Source organism: Octodon degus, unplaced genomic scaffold, assembly GCF_000260255.1.
Source record: "Octodon degus isolate 3935 unplaced genomic scaffold, OctDeg1.0 scaffold00130, whole genome shotgun sequence".
Classification (NCBI taxonomy): Eukaryota; Metazoa; Chordata; class Mammalia; order Rodentia; family Octodontidae; genus Octodon; species Octodon degus.
Genome location: NW_004524706.1, coordinates 5001346 through 5014020, shown reverse-complemented (window position 1 = coordinate 5014020; position 12675 = coordinate 5001346).

The window sequence follows — 12675 nt, the reverse complement described above, 5'->3', positions numbered from 1 at the left end:
CAGTCTCCTTTCCCTGATAATTTATTTTTTTGATTATAGATTTTCATTTAAGTATTCTTTCAAAGTGTGTATAGTGGACGTTATGGATACTGTATGGATTCGTGTTTTAGAGGGTATTGTGTCTTTCTTCTGATGGGCAGTAATTCCCTGGCAAATCAGCTTGGTTCTGTCATTGATTGATTTTAAGCTTCACAGGGTGCGTATAGAGGCGTCCTCACTCTACAGTCTTCCTGGCGCCCCTGCTGAATGCCTACAGTGCTCCACAGATTGCTCCGTTCTGATGGTTCCACCACCTCCCAGCACCGTGTGGCTCCAGTGGCGCAGTCTGGCTCACATGCAGGAGCTGTTCTCTGCCCAGCAGCGCAAAGCCTCACTCTGTACTTGCACAGCCTGAGATCCCCTCCGAGTATGCTGACCCTGGTGTTCTCTGTGCCTCTTTCAACACTCGCTCTATGCACCCCATAGCCTTCCCTGCCAACCCAGCTACCTCGACTCTTAGTCTCTGTTTCCTTCATCCAGCAAGAACTCTGCCCTCTCTCTGGCTCTCCTCCCATGCTGAGACTTGGAAAGTGACCAGTGGTAGAAAGCTGGGGTAGATGCCAAGCTCACCCCATGTGTCTCCTCTTCTCAAGGATCATAGGCAGTTAAGAGTCAGTGATTTGCCAGCCTAAGAGCCAGAGTAAACTAGAAATCTTGTGTCTCTCTGCATCCCTCATCGCCCCTCTGGTCCTGGCTCTCCTTGGGCCATGTCTCTGGGAGGGGACACAGGGGAGGTACATGGGGCATGGGGAAAATGTCCCTGGGGAAGGCGGGTGGGGTGATACCCACTGTCTTTTGTTTATTCCTCCTCAGTAGAGCCTCAGAGAGGGAGGCAGCTGTATGTCACTGAGCTAGATGAAGAGACAGGAGGGAGGGGGCTGGTGGGGAGTGCAATTAGCTGACGGTTTGAGACTGATGAAGTGGATAATGAGAGGTGTTAGGACAGATTTTCATGCTAAATAGAAAAAAAAAAAAGGCAGAAGAGAGACTGTTACACATTAACCTGCTCAGGCCTGATCTGTTCAGGAACCTACTCTCCAGGAATATGCCGGGGACCACAGGGTTCAAACCTGGGCCAGCGTGCCATTTCCAGGCAGGCTCCTTGGGGTTCTCTTCATTATTCTCATCATCATTCACAATTACCAAGCTCACAAGGGCTAGATCGTGGGCCAACCATATTTTCTGTGTTAGACCTCACTGAGTTGTACAACAACCCTGTGTAAAATTAGAGTCCATTTTACAAATGGGCAAGCTGAGGTACATGGAGATGCAAGAACCTTCCTAAACCACATTGTGAGTAAGTAGTGGAGCTGAGTATCCACCTTCCTTCAGTCTGATCCCAGAATTGGTAGTTTCAGCTTTGGTCTTGGTCTCATGGCTGATGTGGTTTAGATATAAAATGTCCCCCTCGAAGAGGGGTTGAAGGGAGGGCAGGGGATTGGGGAAAAAGAAGAATTAAGATATACTATGGTGGTGCTATAGCTGACTTGCAGTTAGGAGGCAGAGCAGATGGGAACAGGGGGTGTGTGGCTGCAGGCATGAGCTGGAAGGGTACATCCCCTTCTCCAGCTCTTCCCTTCACCCTCTGCTTCCTGTCCATCATGATGTGGGCAGCTTTTCCTCCGCCAGGCCCTTCTGCCATGTCCTTCATGCCTTGGAGGGATCTAACTGTGGACTGAATCCCCTAAAAGTCACGAGCCAAAATAGAGCTCTCCTCCTCTCAGTTGTGGGTGTCAGGCATTGTGTGTGGACGATAGGAAAGTAACAAGACATGGAGCAAGCTGAGGTACATGGAGATGCAAGAACCTTCAGGCACCAGAACTTGCTGAGAGGGGCTCTGTGCAGGCTCTAGGCCAGCCACATCCCACCTCTTCACTTCAGCTTTATTCTTGTCCTCATTAATTCTCAATGCTCCAGGTACAGTTAGTACCACTATCATCCTCCTTTGACTCAAGAGGACATAGTATCAGAGTAATTACGCACTTTGTCCAAAGAAACTTATCTTGCAAATGGTGGAACAATATTAACATTTATTAAAATCTGTATGTGGCAATCACACATAAAATTTCTACTGCGAGTAACAACTCATTCTAGGTACTATGGATAAAGTGATGAATAAGATAGACAAAACCCCTGGCCTCATGGGTCCTACATCCTAGTAAGGGGTCAGTAGACAGGAAGCAAAAAGGCCAAAATGAGGAGGTAAATGCTAGAAAAACAAGGCAGGGGAGGAGGAAAGGGAGGATGCGGTGAAGAGACTGTAATTTTGCACAAATGTCAGGAAGGTCTTACGGAGAATATGAGTTCTGAACACAGCCCTGCTGTGGCCAGTCTCACCTGAACCTTACAATCAACTCTAGAGGGTGCTCCTATGGTACCCACTCAACAGATGGAGGAGTCATGGAGGCTGAGAGATCCAGCCCTGCGGGATCCATGGAGGCTGAGAGATCCAGCCCTAAATATTTTATAGGTGAACATTTTGGGTGCAAGGACCACACGGCACAGAGATGCAATTGCTAACTCCATGGGCAGTGCTCAGGAAAGCTGTAAGGATGAGGGTTCCTTGGCTATGCGGGAGCCTGCCCTGTGTGGGCTGGGGTGGGGCCAGGGAGGAGGATGGAGAGATGGTGCCCAGGCGGGCTGGGGCAGCCCTTTGGACGGCTCCCCAGCTACACGTTTCCTTCAGGCTCTGTCTCCCAGATGGTCTTGCCTCAGGGCTCTTGCCCCGCTGGGCTTGACTCCTCCACCCGTTGAGTGGGTACCGGAGGAGCACCCTCTAGAGTTCATTGTAAGGTTCAGGTGAGACTGGCCACAGCAGGATAAGGATAATGAGGGGGCAAGTTGTTCTCTCACTCGGGCCGTGAATAGCTTCCCCACCCTCTAAGAAGCCCCACCTGGCACTCCTCTGTTTTTCTTCACTTGTCAATAACCTGTGGGTCAAATTAGAGGTTCACTAAGAAGCTACCTTATGTTTCACTCACCGTTGCTGATTAACATCTCCATGGTACCCAGACGGTGCCGGAGAGAAGAGTTTGGCGCCAGATAAGCCTGAGTTCTCAGCTTTCCTTCTGTTTTGTCTCAGGCCTGGGTGGCTTTACAACCGCTAGGCCGCCTGAAGCTTTTTCTTCATCTGTGGAACACGGCCTCATCTGGAGGCGTAGCAAAATCCAGACGAGCATTTAGCACAGCGAACTCTATCAATGTTACGATCAACATTTCAACATGATTGTGCAACCTGGCCTGAAAAATGTCCAGCTAGATATATCTGGACCAGAGGCCGTAAATTTTCTACAGCGACACACAGAGTAAATATTTCTGGCTGTGCCAGCCCTGGGGACTCTGCTGCAGCTGGGGCTCTGCTGTGGTAGCACAAACCAACCACAGAGAAGGGTGTGCTTCAGCCTTATTTACTAAACCAGGCTGCTGGATTTGGCCAATGGGGCATGGGTCTCCAGTCACAGATCTGGACCCGTATTTCTGCCTAAGAGAGAAGGAAGCCTAGAAGTAGATGGCCACCTGATGGGCTGGGTCATCTCCCCTTGGGGGACAGCAGGCAGGCAGGAAGCCTGCTTTTTGGCTTTCTGTTCCCAACTGTCTGGTTGCCATTCCAAATGGGTTAGGTTTCTCCTCTTGGCTTCTCAGTCACACATATGTTAGTATCTCATTCAGTAGTCATTTGACTGGTTTAAACAGCATCGCATCTTTCATAACATCTTGGGAGCTTCTGGATTTGTCCTTTGGAGAAAGCTCTGACGCCAGAGGTGACGAAGGAATATGGCTGACTCAGAGTTCCCTGGAGAGTCAGGAGTTCCTGGTTCCCGGGTCCCAGTCCTGGAGGGTACTGTCAGCATGACACGGGCAGCGTGACTGTACCAGCCACAGTGTGGCCACGCTCTGTGGCTTACAGTTTTTCCAAGAAAATAATCCTCTAGAAAGAATCTCATCTATTAATGTGATTATTAATCTGGAAAAAACCCCACTTCTCAATAAAGTGAATCTATGACAAGACAGATGTAATAAACCTGGTTAGGATTTATGATGTGCCTAGGCAGCATTTTGCAAAAGATAATGTTCCCCTGTAATGTTGATTTGCCGGATGAGAACCATGTAATTTATTCTGTCAATGTGCATAAGAAATGTTATCTGTGTGGGGAATGACTGATGGCCTCATGAAAGCTGGCAGGGAAACAAATAAAACAATTTGGGCCTTAAAAGTATAATCACCTAATAATCACATCCTGGCGTTTGTGACACAGAGCGCAAGGCTGGCATCCTTGACTGCTCCGTCTTTGCTGTCTGGTCCTGGGGCCATTTACCCTTGAGCTTGGCACTAGAGGGCAGCAAGGAGCCCCCAGAGACTCAGAAAGGTGAGATTCCTCCAGGTGGGCCTCTGTGCAGGCTGGGCCCTGTTCTAGGCTGCTCTTCTAGGCATCCTTTGAGCCCTGCCCAGCTGGCTTCCTTGGGTCTCAGCATCATGCTTCTGTGCCTGCAGGTCCCTAAACGCACATCCTTGCAACGACAGGCCTGTGCTTCCTTACGGCTCTTGCAGTCACTCCCAGGGCCTCTTTCGTGCTGCTCGGCTCTTGCTCCTGGGACTTTGGTGCTCGGTGCCCTTTTCTCCTGGAGACGAGGCTGATCTTGGCTCAGCGTCCTTGGTCGGAGGACTGTTTAGTGCAGGCTCTGGCCTCTGCTGTGGCGTGGCCATTGTTTATGGAACCACTCTTGGAGGGAGGCACCAACACCATATATCTAGCAAGAAGAGGAGCAGGATGACTGACTGAAGAGCTCTTCCACACCAACTTCCCCTCCTGGATGCACTTTCTTCCCTGCCTTGCACACACCCCACTCTCTTGGTTTTCTGCTCATGTCTCCGACCATTCCTCACTCTCTGTCCATAATCTCCTTCCTTAAATGTTGCGTGCCCGCCAGCTCTGTGCTCAGCTTTCTCTCCTCACATGGTGGATTGTCCTATTTTCTCTCTTGGTTTTCACAGTGGGGTCTTGATTCCCAGCTCTCTACCTGTAACCCACCTTCCTCCTACTAGGTCCTGCCAAACGGATGTTCATCTGGTCTCTCGACCAAATTCTTCACCACTATATTCCTGTGGCTGCTCCCTAAATCTCTTCCCTTGTCCCTGTCACCAGACACTAGAACCTCCCATCTGTCCACCTAAATAAACATCAAAGCCAGAACCTGAGAGCCACCTGGGTCTGTCCCCCTCTTGTCTTTAGGGCTAGTGTGTCACTAGGTCCTGTATCCTTTCCTCTTGTTAACACTTCTTGTTAACACTTCTGTCTATTGCCATCTCACTGGTGTAAGTCACTCACTGCTGCTGGGTCTGTGAGCCTCAGCAGAGACCCACCTGCCCCAGAATACCTCTTTGAAATTGCCAGGCTGACCTACTGCCCTTTGGCTTTCTCCCATTGGGCCTTAGAGCCCATGTTATTCCTCACGTGAGGGCTGTTAATAGGTCTCCCCTCCATGAGCTTGAGAGCAGGAACCTGCTCTGACTACCACAGGATCAGAGGTCTGTAGTCACAGGTCCTCTGCTGAGCAAGCAGGCCAGATAGTGACACAGGCTGAGGGGTGCCCAGCCAGAGCCCTGCCCAGGGGAGCTACTGGAAGGAGGAGGCCTCAGGCAGTTGTGCTGCTGGTCTTAGGCCCCTCCACGTACTGAGCATGTCCCAGAACCCTAGGGAAAGCAGGAACCCAAGGCAGCCATGGGGAAACCTTCTCTGAAAGGCCCTAGGGCACTTGCTGGAAGGGGCTTGCTTGCAGTAGGGGGGCCTCAGCCAATATGGCAGCCAGGTCATGGGGATACAAGCTAGATCTGGCATTGACAACATGGAGACTGGACTGCAGAGTAATGACCAGGCAGCTCTCAGTAGGGCAAGGCTGGGGCTGGGAAGTCAGGAAGGCTGGTCCTGGGGAGGACATGCTGGTTAATGTGACAGATATGGGGCAGGAGAGCCTATGTCTCAAAGATATCCAGGCCCAAGGCATGATCCTCAACATGGAGCCTAGATGAACCAGCTTGAGACCTTTAGTTCAGAGAGTATGGCTGTGTCATTTAGTGCCTGGTGAGAAATAGAACTCATACCAGATGATTCAAATGAAGGAAGTGGGGCGAAGGGATGACTTACAGATGTAGAGGTAGAAGTAAGGGAGTCAACAGGGATCACTGAGAGTCAGAGCAGCACGGAGATGATCTTCTCCTAGGACCAAAGAGATGAAGGGAAGCAGTGATGATGTGGGGACCCAGTGAGGGCTGGTGTTGTGGAAGAACCGTGGGGAAGCCGCCAGCCACAGATGGGTGCTGGAGCAGTATGGGCATGGGGAAGAAATGCCATGACCTCTGTCCTCTTGCCCTGTCAAGAGGACAGACTCTACTTGGCTGAGTCCAGAAACGGGGTCAAATGTCCAGGTCATGAAGTAGGTGTAAAAAAGGAGACATGGCTGATATGGACACACATGGGGACCCATCAGCACAGTGACTGGTCATGCAGCCTTGCTGGCTGGCATGCTAAAGCTGTATTGGAAATTTCACTGCAGAACTGACCCCTATACTGATGGATCTATAGGTGAGGTCTTGAGCTTTGGGATTTGGGGAGGCAGAGGCAGGAGGGAGGTGGGCAGCCCCTCCAGAAGATGGAGACTCTTTGTTTTTACTATGCGTGAATTGAAAGCAAGGATTGAACTGGTATCTAGGCTGAACTGAGGAAAAGACTTATTCTGGGGCAGAATGAAGACATTGGATCAAAGAGATAATTTTCGTATGGCATTCTAAGGAGTTTCAGAGCGTGATGGAATTGCCTGAGGAGTTGGTTGGTGTGTTGGGCAGGGCAAGAGAGTTGGGTAAGTAGACACCTAGCAAATGCTAACTGAGCCTTCTATTTAATGCAGAAATCCTTTCTTACACTTGACTCCAAGAGAGCAGCTCAGATAAACTGGACTTGGAATATTTCAGCCTGGATCTGGAGGCCAGTGAAGGAGGAGTGACAAATGCAAAGGCTTCTGACAAACTTAGAGTGGTCCCTGTGGCAAGAGGCAAGATTTGGGTAGTCAGAGAGAGTCTCAGGCATGGCGTGGAAGATGCTATGGAACAAGGTGGGGACTTGCGAGGAAGAAGAAAATAGGTTCCAAAGATCAGTCAAAAACATCCGAGCTAATGAATTTCTTTGAAGCTCTCCTGGCCAAACTCCAAGCCTGCTTACTGGATATGGTTGTTTCTTCAGACACAGATGGAAAATCCTTCCAAATGGGTGGAGAGATGAGGTCCCAATCTTTGATGCATAGAGATCCTGACTCTCAGGAGAAGCACCTGCCAGACCAAGGGGCTTTCTAGGGTCCTTGGTGCTCTCCAAATCTGGTTTAGATTTTTCCACCATGGCCGGAATCTTATGGCCTCTACTTGCTTGTGCTGGAGTCCTAAGCAGGTGGCTTTTGCCAGCCTTGCTCTGGCCTCCTTCTTGTAGGTCCTTGCTTTTTCTTTGTACTGTAAATGGTATTATATTGATCTCTCCCAGGGTGAACACTGTTCCTGGGATTCTACTCTAAGCAACAGTGGTCCCAGGTGTGAGGTACTCCCTACCCCACAGAAGTCTGCTTGCCTGAAAGGAACATCTAGTTGTTATCCCAGGCCCCTGGTTATGATTGCAAAGGGATCCACTTTTTATATATAAGGGAGTTGAACTTGCGTGAATGTGTGTCGTGGCCACCCTAATGGCTAGCATCTATGAATGACTAGATGCAAAACTTCACTTAAGCCTCATAACAGCCTCCTGAGAGTTTGCTTTTATTATCTTCAGTTACACAAGTGAGGAAATGGAGGCTGTCTTGAGAAGAGATGGAGCCTGTGTAGCAGCTAACCTAGCTAACAGCTCTGCATACCATGTTCCAGGTCTGGGAAGGGAAATGGACAATCACCCAAGTCTCTAAAAGGGACCTTCTCAGTCACCCCAAGAACATATGGCACAAACGGCACCAGCAAAGAGTTGATCAAAAGATACCCTCACCAAGGAGCTGAGCAATTAGGTGAGAAAATTGTCTCTAAAATAACAGGTGTCTATTCATTTGAAAGTATTTTCACTTCATTGTCCATGAGAGGAAATCTGAGTTTGGTTCCTTCTGCTAGAATCACTCCTCTTTCTCTGGCATGGCTGGCCTTTTCCCATCCTTCAGGTCTGGGCCTGAATGTCACCTCCACAGAGAAGCTGTCTTTGATTCCAACACAAAGCAGGACACCCTCCTGCCCACCATGGCTCTCTGTTGGCCTCCTACTCTTTTCCTGGTGTTTCCTTGCATGAGACCACGGGCAATTTTTGTGTGTGAATGATTTTTTTTTGCTTTCCTACCCATGGTGAGGCTGGGGACCACCGTGCATGCATTCATCCCTATAGAACCTATACCCACACGAGGCCCAACAGGTACCCAGTAAGCACTTGCCTAAAAGCCAGATGACTGCATGGAGTGTATTTTTAGTTATCGTAGTTAGGCAATCTATTTTTATGTTCTCTGATCTTATTTAATAACATAGCACTTAAGAACAAATTTGCTACCCATGGCTATATGTAGATTGGAAAATCATGTGGTCATGGTTATTTCCTTCTAGCTGTCCATGATGCTTTTGTAGTTTTGGAGGGAGAAAAACAGAAGGATGCTGTGGGCTTTGCACAGGGAACTTGGAGAGCTGGGTGTGAGCCTTGGCTTGGTTTCTTACTGGCTGTGTGACCTAGGGCATGACCTTGCCCTTCTCCAGTCCTGAGCTTCTTCAGCTGTAAAATGAGCATGGACCAAGAACTCTATAGGGTTCTTTCTCAGCTGTGAAAGCTCAAACTCTGAGGTGTATAAGAACCAAACTTGTGGGGAGCTAAAATGATTGGATTTGGGGCATCAAGCATGCTTTGAGCTGCACAAACTTCAGAGAGGTATTTTGTTGGACTCTGGTCCTACCCTAAGGTCTGGACAGCCACTCAGGATGACAGGAGCCTCCCTGTCAGGTGATGGAGGGCAGAGACATTACACTGCCTTCCTGACAGGGCTTGTCCTGTGTCCTCCCCCATTCTGGGAAGCTTCGGAACTGAGGCCTGAAAAGGAAGGATCCCCAAGAAATGAATAAATATTTCCCCATTTGTCCTCACATCTATCGGCTTGTTCTCAGACCTCAGAACATCCAATCACTACTTGGTGACAGGGCTGGAATAAGAATAGGAGAGATGAGATTGACCTTCTAGGCGCCATGGCCCAAGGAGCATGGAGGAGCCTGGGATCATGGGGCCTGCCCGGGGCCAGCACTGCAATGCCTATTAATCAGTATTTAAGTGGGTTCATCAGTGTGGAGTGGTGGTGGTGGCTGCTGAGCTCAGCCTGGGCCCAAGGAGCTGGGAGCTGGGTTAATAACACCTTATTTAGCAGAAAATTCCACTCCACTGGAGCATGTTTCAGATAGTTTGATTTGAATGAGGATTGATGTCAATTCTGCTAGGCGAAGGCGCCTGGAGCTGCTGCCACAGTTGTGACTATAAAAATGAGTCATTTGTGGTAGCCACCAGGCTGCACCAGAATGTCACAGTGCCCGGGGCCCTCTGCCTCCACCTAGCACTGGAGGTTTGGGGCTGGTCTGGCCTGGTTATCAGAAGGGACAGACCCTGCAGGACTAGTTAGTGGGAGCCGTGGTACACTGGAGATTCCTGGGCACTTTTCAGGTCCGGACCCAATGCGCCAGGGGCCAAGTCGGGAGCTGCCAGTTCTTTACTCTGTGAACTGCCCCAGGCTACTTGGGTGACCTCCTATAGTCTTGGCAATTCATCTCCACAACAGAGCTATCAATGTCTGTCTTAGGGAGCTGAGGTGAAGCTTAAGGGAATAAGTATACAGTGAGCTACAGAATAACCACATTTCCAGAATAAGAATCAAGATATATTTATGTACAGGTACAAATTCCTTATGATGAATGTGATCATTATGTATATCAAAGTGTACCAATAAAATTAATTTGATCACACACACACACACACACACACTACATTTCCTGGGTGGGATTGTCCCTAACTCCACTGGAAATAACCATTTTCCTTTTGTCCCAGCCTAAGGTGGGGATGTGGGAGTGAAGAGTGTGTATTATGAGAGTCCCTGACACCTCCCCCAGTAGGGTGGGATTGGCAGTGGCTTGTCTCCAAGGCTTTGCTCTTGTCTTGGGTTTATGGGCTTAGAATCCAGTGAACAACTAGAACCTGTATGCCTGCAACTCCTGTCTGTCTTGTACCCAGAGGTGGCATTGCCAGGCCCTGGTGGCTCCAGGTCTAAGGGTATTCTCAGAGGTCGGATTAAAGGACAGCTAAGCATAATCTGGTTGATTGGTTTCCATAGATCTGTTTTGCAAGCGCAGTAGGAATGAAATCTTGTTTTTTCTTGTGGTTTTCTTTTCTTTTGCTGTTGTTGTGACTGGAAGCTTGCACTTTGCAGGCCCTGCAGGTGCAGCATGCAGTAGAGAAAGAGGTCTAGGGGGGTAGGGTGGCCTGTGTCCCAACCCTTCCTGTACCTGCCCCACTAGGCCCTGGAGCTGCCCCTCAAGGGCTTCAGGAACTCTGTCACAGACCCAAGGCTACAGTCCCCATCAGCTTATTTTGAGTCTGAGTAGGACAGACTCTGAGTCATTGTCTTCACAATCCTGGCATGGTCGCAGTCCCTCTTGACGGCAGCAGTCAAAAGCCAAGGCCGCATGTTTTCTGTATTCCAGGTGCAGAGGGACGGGCTGTGAGGGTGGGTGAACCAGCTACCACTGTGTCTCTGCAGAAGGGCTTTGCATGCACCTTTAAGCGGGGCCGAAGCAGCTTTCATGTTTATTTTACAATCTCATTGGGCTCACAGTTCTTGGGGTGCTGGTTTAATTCTTATCCCTCTCTGGGCCTTTTATAGAAGTGCTGGATGACAAGGCATGGGCACAATTGTGTTTGCCCGAGTGCAGATAAGATCAGTCGTGGCAGATCCGCTGAGCCCTAGCTCCCAAAGAGAAATGGAACATAATAAACAGGTACCCGAACGGGGATAAATAGGAAGGATTAAATCTGAACAAAGGCGGGAACATCTGGGACTTACAAAAGCTTGTTCAGAGAATTGCTTGGGAGAGAAAGGCAGGAAGAAGAAAGCAGCCACTTCACCCCTCGCCTGGCTTCTTCGCTGGGCTTGGAGCAAACACAATGCACACAGGCACGGCTTCTGGAGAGGCAGGAGAGGGAGGAGCAGTGCACAATCCGGGCTCCTGGAAGACTCTGGGAGGAAAAGCTACAGTTGCGACCCCCAGCTAGGAACACACCAGGTCCAGCTCCCCTTGCTGGCCCTCGCTGCCCCTCTCCAGGTCCCATGACCCCTTTTCTTTAGAGATCTCAAATCTCACTCATTACAAAGACTTGCTGGGCTCCCCAGAGTGGAGTGAGCAACCTCCACTCCTGCGTTGTGTCTCGGTCAGTTTTCCGTGAACCAGCTTGTCTGATAGACCTTGGGCTCCATTTCATCCTTTACTTGACTACCTGAAGCAGGGGAAAGAACTCATTCTTGAAAGGTACCTGAGCAGAAGACTCTCCTGGATGATCCACTGCTCCAAGCCATGCTTCCTCTACTACCTGGCTCTTTCAGCCGCCACTTTTTCCCAGCAAGATTCTCTTCACTGACTTCTTGCCACACACCTCATTCTTCCTCTTTCTGTGTCCAGAGAGATCCTCAGTGCTCTCAATGCTGTGTCCAGAGAGATCTTTAGAAAACAAAGGCCTGACCATATTGGGTCCCAAAGAAAGAAGACTTGCACAAGAGGGGAGGGCTTCCAGAGTGATGGAAGAAACAACCTCCAATGATCTCCTCCATAATGAAAATGAGAGCACCAGGGTGTGGTGGTCGACAGTGTATCAACCTGAGATGTCAGAATCTTGGCTGGATTGGCTTGGTGATGCCACACTCTGGGGTGCGGTAGTCCCGCCCTAGGGTGGGGAGGGCCACTCTCAAGTCATTCAGCACACAAAGGGTATATAAAGGGGATAGAAAGGGATTGAGAAAGGCGTCTGTGCATGCCACTTCCTTGGAGGAGCTCTGTCAATGCAGCTGCACCACTTTGGAGGAGCTTGGATCTCCTCCACTTTCTTGGAGGAGCTTCAGTTTTTGGTCTTCACAGTCGCATGGAAGGAAGAGAGAGAGGCTTGACAGACACCGAAGCTGCTGCTTCTCCTCTGCTTTTTGTCATTTTTTGTCACCATGAACTGCTGCCATTTTCCTTGGAGTCAATGGAGTATGAACTGAAACCTCTACTAACTGTGAGCTGAATAAACCTTTCCCTCCTTCATTTTGAGTCCTGGGTATCTGTCCAGCAGTGAATGAAAAGTAACTGAGACATGGGGAAATGGCCAATGACATTTTCAGAACACTGAAAATGAATCAAAGTCTCACAACAATCCAAAGGGTGCTTTGCAAGAAAAATGGTTTTGGTCTCAGTGCGAATAGTGGGCTTTGTAACAATGTACATTTTAGCTTGTTCTATCCCCAGCACTGCAGTAGCCTTAAAAACCAGCAGTCTCACAGTCACAGGAACTCAAAACTAGTAACCTAGCAATCACTGAATGAGGAAGAAAAGCTTGGGGCTCTCCCGGA